This window comes from Amblyraja radiata, chromosome 2 (assembly GCF_010909765.2).
Source record: "Amblyraja radiata isolate CabotCenter1 chromosome 2, sAmbRad1.1.pri, whole genome shotgun sequence".
Taxonomy (NCBI): domain Eukaryota; kingdom Metazoa; phylum Chordata; class Chondrichthyes; order Rajiformes; family Rajidae; genus Amblyraja; species Amblyraja radiata.
In genome coordinates this window covers 148,193,119-148,207,519 of record NC_045957.1, presented here as the reverse complement: position 1 = coordinate 148,207,519, position 14,401 = coordinate 148,193,119, and the positions used below count along the sequence as shown (strand labels likewise).

Genomic DNA, 14,401 nt, shown 5'->3' with positions numbered 1-14,401 from the left:
CATTCATCCTGGAACATCAGGATAAGAGAGACACCTACTTCAGATTCCTATTCATAGACTACAGCTCTGCCTTTAATACCTTTATATCATCCAAGCTCATCACCAAACTTGCGGGACATGGAATTGGTACTCAAATCTGCAACAGGATCCTTGACTTCCTGATGAAAAGACCTCAATCGGTGATGAGAGGGACAAATCATCCTCCACGATAACCCTCAACACTGGTGCTCCACAAGGATGTTTTCTCAGCTTCCTTCTTTACTCCTTGTACATCCACGACAGTGCAGCCATGTATAAATCTAAATCACTCTACAAATTTGCAGACAACAACACCATTGTGGGACGGATTTCAAATAATGAGATGAAGGAGTACAGGAAGGAGATAGATAAATTTGTGTCCTGTTGTCAAGACAATAAACATACTCTCAGTGTCAGCAAATCAAATGTTCAACTGAGGAAGCAAAGCGGTACAAATATCCCAGTTTACATTTACGACACCGAAGTAGAGATAGTTGAAAGCTTCAAATTCCTTGGAGTAAATATCACCAAACAGCTCCCACCAACTTCTACAGATACACCATAGAAAGCATTTTATCAGGATGCATCACAGCCTTGTTTGGGAACAGCACCATCTAAGGCCGCAAGAAATCGTAGCAAATTGTGGATGTAGACCAGACCATCACACAAACCAACCTCCCTCCATTGACTCCATTTATATAGCTCACGCTGCCTTGGCAAGGACAGCAGCATAATCAAGGATGTCACATCCTAGCCACTCCCTCTTCTCCCCTCTCCCATCGGGCAAAAGATATAGAAGTGTGAAAACGCACACCTCCAGAGTCAGGACAGTTTCTTCCCAGCTGTTATCGGGCAACTGAACCATCCTATTACAACTAGAGAGCTGTCCTAATCCACTATCTACCTCATTGGTCACTCTCAGACTATCTTTGATCGGACGTTGCTGGGTTTATCTTGCATTCGTCATTATTCCCTTTTCATGTATCTATACACTGTGAATGCTCGATTGTAATCATGTAATGTATTTCCACTGACTGGTTATCACACAACAAAAGCTTTTCACTGTACCTCGGTACACATGACAATAAACTAAACTGAGATTTGCAAATTTTCTTTTAAAATACACAGAATGGTAGGTGCCTGGAACATGTTGCCAAAGGGGAAGGTAGAAGCAGATACAATAGCAACATTTGAGACCCACCTGGAAAGCCACATGATCAGGCATGGAACAGCTACACACTGTAGTTTCCTGAAAGTGGTGTTGTAAGTAGATAAAGGTAAAGAGGCTTTAGCTACATTGGCCTTCATCAGTCAAATTATTGAGTACAGACGCTCTCAGACTTACTTAAAGGTTATGTCCCAATTTGATGAAGGAGATTAATGCTATTGAGGGAGTGCAGCGTAGGTTCACCAGGTTAATTCCCGGGATGGCGGGACTGACGTTTGATGAAAGAATGGGTTGACTGGGCTTGAATTCGCTGGAATTTAGAAGGATGAGAGGGATTTCTTATAGAAACATATAATAATAATAATAATAATAATAATAATACATTTTATTTGTATAGCGCTTTTCAAGGACTCAAAGTCGCTTTACATGGTGAGTCAAGAACAAAACAAAATAGAGCAGTAAGACGGAGATGCAAAGGGGAGGGGGACATGGGACTAAGGGTATGCAGAGGTGAAGAGATGGGTCTTGAGGCGGGACTGGAAGATGGTGAGGGACTCAGAAGTTCGGATCAATTGTGGGAGGGAGTTCCAGAGCCTGGGAGCTGCCCTGGAGAAGACTCTGTCTCCAAAAGACTCTGTCTCCAAGAGGTTGGATTTCAGAATGGAGAGGAGACCGGCTGAAATGGATCTGAGGGACCGTGAGGGTTGGTAGGGGGAGAGGAGGTCAGTGAGATAAGGGGGGGGGCAAGTGGTTGAGGGCTTTGTAGGTGAGGACCAGGATTTTGTAGATGATCCGGTGGGAAGCCAGTGAAGTTCTTTGAGGACTGGGGTGATGTGGTGCCAGGATTTGGTGTGGTAATGAGTCGGGCGGCTGCATTCTGGACCAGTTGGAGTCGGTTGATGTTGCTGGAATTGATGACAAAGAGAAGAGAGTTACAGTAGTCCAGTCGGGAGGAGATGAAGGCATGGATGAGTCTTTCAGCAGCGGGGGGTGTGAGAGAGGGTCTGATTTTGGCAATGTTGCGGAGGTGAAAAAATGATGTTTTGACAACATGGCGGATGTGAGGCTCAAGGGAGAGGGTTGAGTCAAAGATCACGCCAAGGTTGCGGGCCTGAGGAGATGGGGAGACAGTGGTGCCGTCAATAGTGAGAGTGGGGTTGTTAATTTTGGTAAGTGTTGATTTGGAGCCATTGAGGAGAAATTCTGTTTTGTTACTGTTTAATTTAAGGAAGCTGAGTTGCATCCAAGATTTGATGGCTGACAGGCAGGAGTTGATATGGGAGAGAGGGGGGTGGTGGGGGGACTTGGTGCTGAGATAGATCTGGGTGTCATCAGCATAGCAATGGAAGTCCAGTTAGAAGTGACGGAGTATATGACCAAGGGGGAGGATGTAGATGATGAAGAGGAGGGGACCGAGAACAGAGCCTCGGGGAACGCCTTGAGTGACAGTGGCTGTAGCAGAGGTGTGGTTATGGAGAGAGATGAAGTGGGATCGGTTGTAAAGGTAGGAACGGAGCCAGCTGAGTGCAGAACCTTCAATGCCAAGGTCTTTAAGTCTGGTAAGCAGGATGTTATGGTTCACGGTATCGAAGGCCGCACTCAGGTCGAGGAGGATGAGGATGTTGAGGGAACCAGTGTCAGCAGAGGTGAGGAGGTCGTTGAGGACTTTGAGGAGAGCAGTTTCTGTGCTGTGGAGGGGGCGAAAGCCAGATTGGAGGGGTTCGAATAGGTTATACGCGAGGAGGTGGGATTGGAGTTGTGACGCAACGATACGCTCCAGGGTTTTTGAAAGAAAGGGGAGGTTTGCGATTGGGCAGTAGTTAATGAGAGAGGATGGATCAAGACCAGGTTTCTTTAAGATTGGTGTAACGGCAGCAGTTTTGAAAGTAGAGGGGACAATTCCTTGAGACAATGAGGAGTTGAAGAGATTAATGAGGTAGGGACAGTAAATTCTTAGAGGATTGGTCAGGGTAGATGCAGGAAAAAAATTCCCGCTCTTGGGAAACAAGGGTCACAGTTTAAGAATAAGGGGTAGGCAGACCATTTTAGATAGATAGATAGATATGCCTTTATTGTCATTCAGACCGAAGTCTGAACGAAATTGCAGCAGTCATACATATAATACAATAAAATAAAAACAACAATAAACACATATTAACATCCACCACAGTGAGTCCACCCAGCATCTCCTCACTGTGATGGAGGCAAAAGTCTTAGGTCTGCAGTCTCTTCCCTCCTCTTCTCCCTCTGCGCTGAGGCGATACCCCCCGGGCGATGTTATAAATCAGTCCCGCGGCTCAAACACCGCGGCCTGGGGTGGTCGAAGCTGCTGCCCACCAGTCCTGCAGACGCAGCCGCTGGCCCGCGGCCGAACCCCGGACTCAGGCCACCACCGCCAGAACACCGTCCCAGCCACCCTCACGTGAGTACCGTGCCGTCTTCAGCCTCGGGCTGGGCCGCCCCCGACATGGGGGTCGCTTCTTCCCCCGGCCGGGCCGCCCCGACTTGGGCGTCGCTTCTCCCTCTGGCCGGGCCGCCCCGACTTGGGCGTCGCTTCTCCCTCGGGCCGGGCCGCCCCGACATGGGCGCCGAACCTCCCTCGGGCTGCGAGCGCCGCACCTCCCCGAGCTCGGCCGCTCCGACGGGAGCCTCGTTCCACCCTTGGGCTGGCCGCCCTCACGGGAGCACTGTTCCAGCCCTGAGCCGGACCACCCTCACGGGAGCGAGCTCAGGGCGAGTCCTGACGGGCTCTGCCTCCGGAGCCTCGAGGTCATCAGCTCCATTAGGCCTCAGCGCAGACGGAGGCAGAGAAGGGGAATAGGACAAAAAAGTTGCATTCCCCCGCAGGGAGAGACTGCAAACCCCGTTTTTGGACTGAGATGAGAAAAACCTTTTCACACAGTTGTGAATCTGTGGAATTCTCTGCCACAGAAGGCAGTGGAGGCCAATTCACTGGATGTTTTCAAGAGAGAGTAAAGGGCCTGACCCGCTTGCCGATTTTTTCAGCGACTGCCGGCATCATTGACTGCCGTATCAGGTCACCGAAAAATTTGCGGCGTGACACGGCGTAATGACGTGTTTTATCAAGTGTCGCAACATTTTTTTTGTCGCCGCTTGATTTTGAAATGTTCAAAATCTTTTGGCGACACTGATATGACACCGGCAGTTGCCGAAAAAAAAAATCGGCAAGTGAGACAGGCCCTTTAGATTTAGCTCTTAAGGCTAAGGGAATCAAGGGATATGGGGAAAAAGCCGGAAAAAGGTACTGATTTTGGACGATCAGCCATAATCGAATTGAATGGCGGTGCTGGCTCGAAGGACCGAATAGCCTACTCCTGCACCTCTTTTCTATGTTTCTATCAGACCCCTGCGTAAGTCAGATGTTACATAAGTCGAAAACAGAAGTGCTATTGTGCACGCATGAATTTACTATTTGACCACGTGGGAGCAACCACAAGAACAGCTGAATGGCTTGCGGAAACGGCGGCGTGCACAGTAGCACACTGCTACTGAGAGGTGCAACTCGGAAATAAAGCAATGGGCTTCAAGAATTGTGTAGGAAGGAACTGCAAATGCTGGTTTACACTGAAGATAGTCACAAAAAGCTGTAGTAACTCAGTGGGACAGGCAGCATCTCTGGAAAGAAGGAATGTGTAATGTTTCGGATTGAGGCCCTTTGTCAGACTGGTTATGGATAAGGGAAATTATAGATATAGACTATGATGTAGAGAGATAAAGAACAATGAATGAAAGATATGCAAAAAAGAACAATGAATGAACGATATGCAAAAAAATGATGACAAAGGAAATAGGCTTTCCTTGTTAGCTTGTTTGTTACATAGAAACATAGAAAATAGGTGCAGGAGTAGGCCATTCGGCCCTTCGAGCCTGCACCACCATTCAATATGATCATGGCTGATCATCCAACTCAGTATCCAGTACCTGCCCTCTCTCCATACCCCCTGATCCCTTTAGCCACAAGGGCCACATCTAACAACCTCTTAAATATAGCCAATGAACTGGCCTCAACAACCTTCTGTGGCAGAGAATTCCAGAAATTCACCACTCTCTGTATGAAAAATGTTTTCCTCATCTCGGTCCTAAAAGATTTCCCCCTTATCCTTAAACTGTGAACCCTTGTTCTGGACTTCCCCAACATCGGGAACAATCTTCCTGCATCTGGCCTGTCTAAACCCTTAAGAATTTTGTAAGTTTCTATAAGATCCCCCCTCAATCTTCTAAATTCTAGCGAGTACAAGCCAAGTCTATCCAGTCTTTCTTCATATGAAAGTCCTGACATCCCATGAATCAGTCTGGTGAACCTTCTCTGTACTCCCTCTATGGCAAGAATGTCGTTCCTCAGATTGGTAGACCAAAACTGTACGCAATATTCCAGGTGTGGTCTCACCAAGACCCTGTACAACTGCAGTAGAACCTCCCTGCTCCTATACTCAAATCCTTTTGCTATGAATACTAACATACCATTCGCTTTCTTCATTGCCTGCTGCACCTGCATGCCTACTTTCAATGACTGGTGTACCATGACACCCAGGTCTCATTGCATCTCCCCTTTTCCTAATCGGCCACCATTCAGATAACAGTCTACTTTCCTGTTTTAGCCACCAAAGTGGATAACCTCACATTTATCAACATTATACTGCATCTGCCATGCATTTGCCCACTCACCCAGCCTATCCAAGTCACCTTGCAGCCTCCTAGCATCCTCCTCACAGCTAACACTGCCCCCCAGCTTCGTGTCATCCGCAAACTTGGAGATGTTGCATTCAATTCCCTCGTCCAAATCATTAATATATATTGTAAATAGCTGGGGTCCCAGCACTGAGCCTTGCGGTACCCCACTAGTCACTGCCTGCCATTGTGAAGGACCCGTTTACTCCTACTCTTTGCTTCCTATCTGCCAGCCAGTTCTCTATCCACATCAATACTGAACCCCCAATACCGTGTGCTTTAAGTTTGCATACTAATCTCTTATGTGGGACCTTGTCGAAAACCTTCTGAAAGTCCAGATATAACACATCCACTGGTTCTCCCTTATCCACTCTACTAGTTACATCCTCGAAAAATTCTATAAGATTCGTCAGATATGATTTACCTCTCATAAATCCATGCTGACTTTATCCAATGATTTCACCACTTTCCAAATGTGCTGCTATCCCATCTTTAATAATTGATTCTAGCAGTTTCCCCACTACCGATGTTAGACTAACTTGTCTGTAATTCCCCGTTTTCTCTCTCCCTCCCTTTTTAAAAAGTGGGGTTACATTAGCTACCCTCCAGTCCTCAGGAACTACTCCAGAATCTAAAGAGTTTTGAAAAATTATCACTAATGCATCCACTATTTCTGGGGCTTCTTCCTTAAGTACTCTGGGATGAGAACGAGAAGCTAGTGCGGCTTGGGTGCGTGAGGGATAGAGGTAATGCGGGGCTACTTGAAGTTAGAGAAATCAATATTCATACCACTGGACTGTAAGCTGCCCCAGCTAAATATGAGATGCTATTCCTCCAATTTGCGTTTAGCCTCCCTCTGACAATTGAGGAGACCTAGGACAGAAAGATCTGTGTGGGAATGGGAAGGAGAATTAAAGTGTTTAGCAACCTGGAGATCAGGTAGGTTCAGGCAGATTGAGCGAAGGTGTTCAGCGAAACAATCACCCAGTTTACGTTTGGTCTTGCCGATGTATAGGAGTCCACATCTTGAATAATGGGTACAGTAGATGAGGTTGAAGGAGGTGCAAGTGAACCTCTGCCTAACCTGAAAGAATTGTCGGGGTCCCTGGACAGAGTCGAGGGATGAGGTATGGGGACAGGTGTTACATCTTCTGCGGTTGCAGGGGAAGGTCCCTGGGGAGGGGGTGGCTTGGGATGAGTTAACCAGCGAGTTGTGGCGGGAAAAGTCTCTGCGCAAGTCGGAAAGTGATGGAGATGGGAAGATGTGATGTGTCGGGAACCCGCTGGAGGTGGCAAAAATTTCAGAGGATTATGTGTTGTATGCGATGGCTGATAGGGTGAAAGGTAAGGGCTAGAGGGGGATTGTCTCTGTTGCGACTCAGGGGAGGAGGAGCAAGGGCGGAGCTGCAGGGAACCGGGGTGAGGGCCTTATCTATGATGGGAGGGGAACCCTCATTTCCTAAAGAATGAGGACATCTCGGATGTCCTGGCATGGAACACCTCAACTTGGGGGCAGTCTTCGTAGGAAGCCGGGTGGGAAGAAGTGTCGTCGAGATAGTCGTGGGAAGTATAGGCCGGTTAATCTGACTTGGTAAGATTTTAGAGTCCATTATAAAGGATGAAGTTATAGAGTGTTTAAGAAGGAACTGCAGATGATGAAAAATCGAAGGTACACAAAAATGCTGGAGAAACTCAGCGGGTGCAGCAGCATCTATGGAGCGAAGGAAATAGGCAATGTTTCGGGCCGAAACCCTTTTTCAGCCCCAAACACTAATTATGGAGTAATTAGTTCACGATAAAATAAGCCGAAGTCAGCATGGCGTTGCGAAGGAGAGATCGTGCTTGACAAATTTGCTGGCATCCTTTGAAGAAGTAAATAGCAAGACAAAGGAGAATCAGTAGATGTGTTCAAGAAGGAACTGCAGATGCTGGAAGATCGAAGGTACACAAAAATGCTGGAGAAACTCAGCGGGTGCAGCAGCATCTACGGAGCGAAGGAAATAGGTGACGTTTCGGGCCGAAACCCTTCTTCAGACTGATGGGGGGTGGGGGGGAGAAGGAAGGAAAAAGGGAGGAGGAGGAGCCCGCGGGCGGGGGGATGGGAGGAGACAGCTCGAGGGTTAAGGAAGGGGAGGAGACAGCAAGGGCTAGCAAAATTGGGAGAATTCAATGTTCATGCCATCCGGACGCAAGCTACCCAGGCGGAATATGAGGTGCTGTTCCTCCAATTTCCGGTGTTGCTCACTCTGACAATGGAGGAGACCCAGGACAGAGAGGTCGGATTGGGAATGGGAGGGGGAGTTGAAGTGCTGAGCCACCGGGAGTTCAGGTAGGTTATTGCGGACTGAGCGGAGGTGTTCGGCGAAACGATCGCCCAACCTCCGCTAGTCTCACCGATGTAAATCAGCTGACATCTAGAGCAGCGGATGCAGTAGATGAGGTTGGAGGAGATACAGGTGAACCTTTGTCGCACCTGGAACGACTGCTTGGGTCCTTGAATGGAGTCGAGGGGGGAGGTGAAGGGACATGTGTTGCATTTCTTGCGGATGCAACGGAAAGTGCCCGGGGAGGGGGTGGTACCGGAGGGAAGGGAAGAATTGACAAGGGAGTTGCGGAGGGAGCGGTCTTTGCGGAAGGCAGACATGGGGGGAGATGGGAAGATGTGGCGAGTGGTGGGGTCACGTTGGAGGTGGCAGAAATGGCGGAGGATTATTTGTTGTATTTGCCGACTGGTGGGGTGAAAGGTGAGGACTAGGGGGACTCTGCCCTTGTTGCGAGTGCGGGATGGGGAGAGAGAGCAGTGTTGCGGGGTATGGAAGAGACCCTGGTGCGAGTCTCATCTATGGTGGAGGAGGGGAATCCCCGTTCCCTGAAGAGCGAGGACATTTCCGATGCCCTGGTGTGGAAGTCTCATCCTGGGAACAGATGCGGTGTAGGCGGAGGAATTGGGAGTAGGGGATGGAGTCTTTACAGGGGGCAGGGTGGGAAGACGTGTAGTCCAGATAGCCATGTGAGTCAGTGGGTTTGTAGAATCAGTAGATGTTGTTTACTTAATTTTCAAAAAGCCTTTGATAAGGTGCCACACGTTAGGCTGCTAAGGAAGATGAGAGGTGTAGGAAAGAACTGCAGATGCTGGTTTAAATCAAAGAGACACAAAATGTATCAGAAGTTCGAGAAGTCAATGTTCATAAGGAAGCTGAGGGCCCACATTATCAGATACTAGCATCGATAGCAGGTTGGCTGGATGGCAGAAGACAGCGAGTGACATTAAAGGGGGCTTTTTTGGTTGGCTGCCAGTGACATGCAGATTTCCGCAAGGGTCGGGTGCTTGGGCCGCTAGTCTTTACGTTGTATATTCATGATTTAGTCAAGGGGATTGAAGGCTTTGTATCAAAATAGGTGAAGGGGCAGATGGTGTAGTAAAAGCTGAGACTCTGCAGAAGGATTTGGACAGGTTGGGATAGTGGGCAGGGAAGTGACAGTTGGAATATTGTGTAGCAAAGTGTGCATTTTGGTAGTAGGAGTAAAGGCATAGACTATTTTCTAAATGGGCTGAGAATCCATAAATCAGTGGCGCAAAGGGACTTGAGAGTGTTGGTGCAGCATTCCCAAAATTTTCATCTGCAAGTCGAATCAGTAGTGAAGAAAGCAAACTCAATGCTAGCACTTATTTCAAGAAGGCTTGTATACAAAAACAGGGATGTAATGTTGAGGCTCTATAAGGTGCTGTTAAGGTCACATTTAGACACACTGAACTTTGATCTTCCGTTTCGTATTATGTTTACATATTCTGTTGTGCTGCAGCAAGTAAGAATTTCATTGTCCTATCTGATACACATGACAATAAAACTATTAACTTGTCTCTTGACATTTGGAATATTGTGAGCAATTTTGGGCACCATATCTGAGGATGTGCTGGCTCTGGAGAGGGTCCAGAGGAGGTCTACACAAATTAATCCGGGAATGAGTAGGTAAACAACTAGTGGACTGGTTCGGCAACAACAATCTAGCATTAAATGTCAACAAAACAAAGGAGATGGTTGTCAACTTCAGGAGGGCGCAGCCAAAACACACACCCCTCAACATCAGTGGCACCACGGTGGAGAGAGTGGAGAGCATAAAGTTCCTCGGAGTGCAAATTACAGACAGTCTCACCTGGTCCAGGAACAACACTGGGATTGTCAAACGGCCCCATCAGCGACTGCACTTCCTGAGGAAACTCAAACAGGCCTCACTCCCCACCAACATCCTCAGGACTTTCTACAGGGGTACGGTGGAGTCTGTACTCGCGTACTGCATAAACACCTGGTACTCCAACTGCAACTGCTCAGACAGGAAGGCTCTGCATAGGGTAGTGAGGGGTGCAGAGAGGATCATTGGCGTCTCCCCACCCTCGGTACAAGAACTGTTCCAGAGCCGCTGTCTGAAAAAAGCTCTGAGAATAGCTAAGGACAAACTGCACTCCCTCCACACACACCTGGATCTCCTGCCATCAGGCAAGAGATACCGTAGCATCAAAGCCCGGACTACAAGACTGCTAAACGGCTTCCTGTCACAGGCTGTGAGGCTGCTAAACAGTCACTCTGTACTCACCTCACAGTCACCTGATTCTGCGGCTTTGCACTGGCATTTTAATAACTCTGGCACTGGCCACTCGAATCAGCTGCTCTGGACATTTTAATGATTGGTTTTACTGTATTTTAATGTTGCTGTTTTACCTGCTTTTAACTATTTATACTGTTTCATCAGGGACTGGATTGTTTTTACTGTTTTTATTGTTATTATGTGTGAAATGTTTTAAGTTTTATGTGCGATCCCTGGGAAACATCTTCTCATTTTGCACTGTACAACTGTTGCTTTGCAAGATGACAATAAAGGTTGATTGATTGATTGACCTATGATGAGCGTTTGTCGGCACTGGGCCTGTACTCGCTGAAGGTTTAGAAGAATAAGCGGGGACCTCATTAAAACATACAGAATAGTGAAAGGCTTGGATAGAGTGGATGTGGAGAGGAAGTTTCCATTAGTGGGAGAGTCTAGGACTAGAGCCTCCGAATTAGGAAGGAGTTGAGGAGAAATGTATTTAGTTAGAGGGTGGAGAATCTGTGAAATTCTTTGTCATAGACGGCTGTGGAGGCCAAGACAGTGGCTATTTTTAAGGCAGAGTTAGATAGATTCTCGATTAGTACGGGTGTTAAAGGATATGGGGAGAAGGCAGGGGAATGGGGTTATGAGGGAGAGATAGATTAGCCATGATTGGATGGTGGAATAGACTTGATGGGCCGAATGGCCAAATTCTACTACTATCTGTTAGAAATTAGAAATGCGTGCGACAAAGGCAAAACCGTTATAATGGGTGACTTCAATCTACATATAGATTGGGTGAATCAAATTGGCAGGGGTGCTGAGGAAGAGGATTTTTTGGAATGTATGCGGGATAGTTATCTAAATCAACATGTAGAGGAACCAACGAGAGAGCAGGCTATTTTAGACTGGGTATTGAGTAATGAGGAAGGGTTAGTTAGCAGTCTTGTTGTACGTGCCCCCTTGGGCAAGAGTGACCATAATATGATTGAGTTCTTCATTAGGATGGAGAGTGACATTGTTAATTCAGAAACAATGGTTCTGAACTTAAAGAAAGGTAACTTTGAGGGTATGAGACGTGAATTGGCCAAGATTGACTGGCAATTAATTCTAAAAGGGTTGACGGTGGATATGCAATGGAAGACATTTAAAGACTGCATGGATGAACTACAAAAATTGTTCATCCCAGTTTGGCAAAAGAATAAATCAGGGAAGGTGGTGCATCCGTGGATAACAAGGGAAATCAGGGATAGTATCAAAGCGAAGGATGATGCGTACAAATTAGCCAGAAAAAGCAGCATACCGGAGGACTGGGAGAAATTCAGAGACCAGCAGAGGAGGACAAAGGGCTTAATTAGGAAAGGAAAAATAGATTATGAAAGAAAACTGGCAGGGAACATAAAAACTGACTGCAAAAGTTTTTATAGATATGTGAAAAGAAAGAGATTAGTTAAAACAAATGTAGGTCCCTTGCAGTCAGAAACAGGTGAGTTGATCATGGGGAACAAGGATATGGCGGACCAATTGAATAACTACTTTAGTTCCGTCTTCACTAAGGAAGACATAAATAATCTGCCGGAAATAGCAGGGGACTGCGGGTCAAAGGAGTTGGAGGAATTGAGTGAAATCCAGGTTAGCCGGGAAGTGGTGTTGGGTAAATTGAATGGATTAAATGCCGATAAATCCCCAGGGCCAGATAGGCTGCATCCCAGAGTACTTAAGGAAGTAGCTCCAGAAATAGTGGATGCATTAGTAATAATCTTTCAAAACTCTTTAGATTCTGGAGTAGTTCCTGAGGATTGGCGGGTAGCAAACGTAACCCCACTTTTTAAGAAGGGAGGGAGAGAGAAAACGGGGAATTACAGACCAGTTAGTCTAACATCGGTAGTGGGGAAACTGCTAGAGTCAGTTATTAAAGATGGGATAGCAGCACATTTGGAAAGTGGTGAAATCATTGGACAAAGTCAGCATGGATTTACAAAAGGTAAATCATGTCTGACGAATCTTATAGAATTTTTCGAGGATGTAACTAGTAGCGTGGATAGGGGAGAACCAGTGGATGTGGTGTATCTGGACTTCCAGAAGGCTTTCGACAAGGTCCCACATAAGAGATTAGTTTACAAACTTAAAGCACACGGCATTGAGGGTTCAGTATTGATGTGGATAGAGAACTGGCTGGCAAACAGGAAGCAAAGAGTAGGAGTAAACGGGTCCTTTTCACAATGGCAGGCAGTGATTAGTGGGGTACCGCAAGGCTCAGTGCTGGGACCCCAGCTATTTACAATATATATTAATGATCTGGATGAGGGAATTGAAGGCAATATCTCCAAGTTTGCGGATGTCACTAAGCTGGGGGGCAGTGTTAGCTGTGAGGAGGATGCTAGGAGACTGCAAGGTGACTTGGATAGGCTGGGTGAGTGGGCAAATGTTTGGCAGATGCAGTATAATGTGGATAAATGTGAGGTTATCCATTTTGGTGGCAAAAACAGGAAAGCAGACTATTATCTAAATGGTGGCCGACTAGGAAAAGGGGAGATGCAGCGAGACCTGGGTGTCATGGTACACCAGTCATTGAAAGTGGGCATGCAGGTGCAGCAGGCAGTGAAGAAAGCGAATGGTATGTTAGCTTTCATAGCAAAAGGATTTGAGTATAGGAGCAGGGAGGTTCTACTGCAGTTGTACAGGGTCTTGGTGAGACCACACCTGGAGTATTGCGTACAGTTTTGGTCTCCAAATCTGAGGAAGGACATTATTGCCATAGAGGGAGTGCAGAGAAGGTTCACCAGACTGATTCCTGGGATGTCAGGACTGTATTATGAAGAAAGACTGGATAGACTTGGTTTATACTCTCTAGAATTTAGGAGATTGAGAGGGGATCTTATAGAAACTTACAAAATTCTTAAGGGGTTGGACAGGCTAGATGCAGGAAGATTGTTCCCGATGTTGGGGAAGTCCAGGACAAGGGGTCACAGCTTAAGGATAAGGGGGAAATCCTTTAAAACCGAGATGAGAAGAACATTTTTCACACAGAGAGTGGTGAATCTCTGGAACTCCCTGCCACAGAGGGTAGTCGAGGCCAGTTCATTGGCTATATTTAAGAGGGAGTTAGATGTGGCCCTTGTGGCTAAGGGGATCAGAGGGTATGGAGAGAAGGCAGGTACAGGATACTGAGTTGGATGATCAGCCATGATCATATTGAATGGCGGTGCAGGCTCGAAGGGCCGAATGGCCTACTCCTGCACCTAATTTCTATGTTTCTATCTCTAATGAAGGTACGGGCAATAAATGCTTGTCTCGGCAGCAACACCCGTTTCGCGGAAAACTGAAATTAAAAGATTATTGTGTGTTGATGCTACCCGTCTCTCTTGCAGCCACTTACCATCCGCTGATGTTGCTGTCGTTTATTGGAACTGATTGCAGGGACTTGTGTTGTTTTTTTATTGATGCACTGGCTGGGTCACCCCCTCGGTGGCGCCGCTCGCTGTCCACACTGACAGCCTCCTGCTGCCGCTGCTGCTGCTGCCGCCTCGGGCCTCAGGCCTGGCCGCTCTGCCCAGACCGGGCGGCGGTTGCTAGGCGACCCTCGTCACAGCGGCGGGCGGGCGGCGGCGGCTCCGGTTGCCATGACTCCGGCCAGCACGCGGCTGGTTGTCAGTCACGCGGCGGGGCGGGGGTTTGCAACGACACCGACTCTTGCTTCAAGGCGAAAGACGCAATCAATATCAAAGATCAATATCTTTGATCAATATGCAATTACTGCATCTATCTCTGGAGAGGAGGAACGGGTGCCGTTTCAGTTCGACACCCTTCTTCAGACTGAGTGCCAGAGGAGAGTGAAATTAGACGTATGGAAGGGCGGGGTGAGAGAACGACAGATCAAAGCATAAGGTAGACACAAAATGCTGGAGTAACTCAGCAGGTGAGGCAGCATCTCTGGAGAGA

At 47.3% G+C, this 14,401-nt stretch overlaps 1 protein-coding gene across 1 annotated transcript in view; it reads right to left on the bottom strand.

Annotated features, from left to right (window-relative positions):
- Positions 1 to 14,053, bottom strand: part of ropn1l (rhophilin associated tail protein 1 like) — an 80,083-nt gene extending 66,030 nt beyond the window's left edge. Inside the window, exon 1 of the mRNA XM_033017047.1 lies at positions 13,839 to 14,053. The gene's annotated coding sequence lies outside the window, so the exon portion shown is untranslated. The remainder of the gene's footprint in view (positions 1 to 13,838) is intronic.
- Between the last annotated feature and the right edge of the window lie 348 nt (positions 14,054 to 14,401).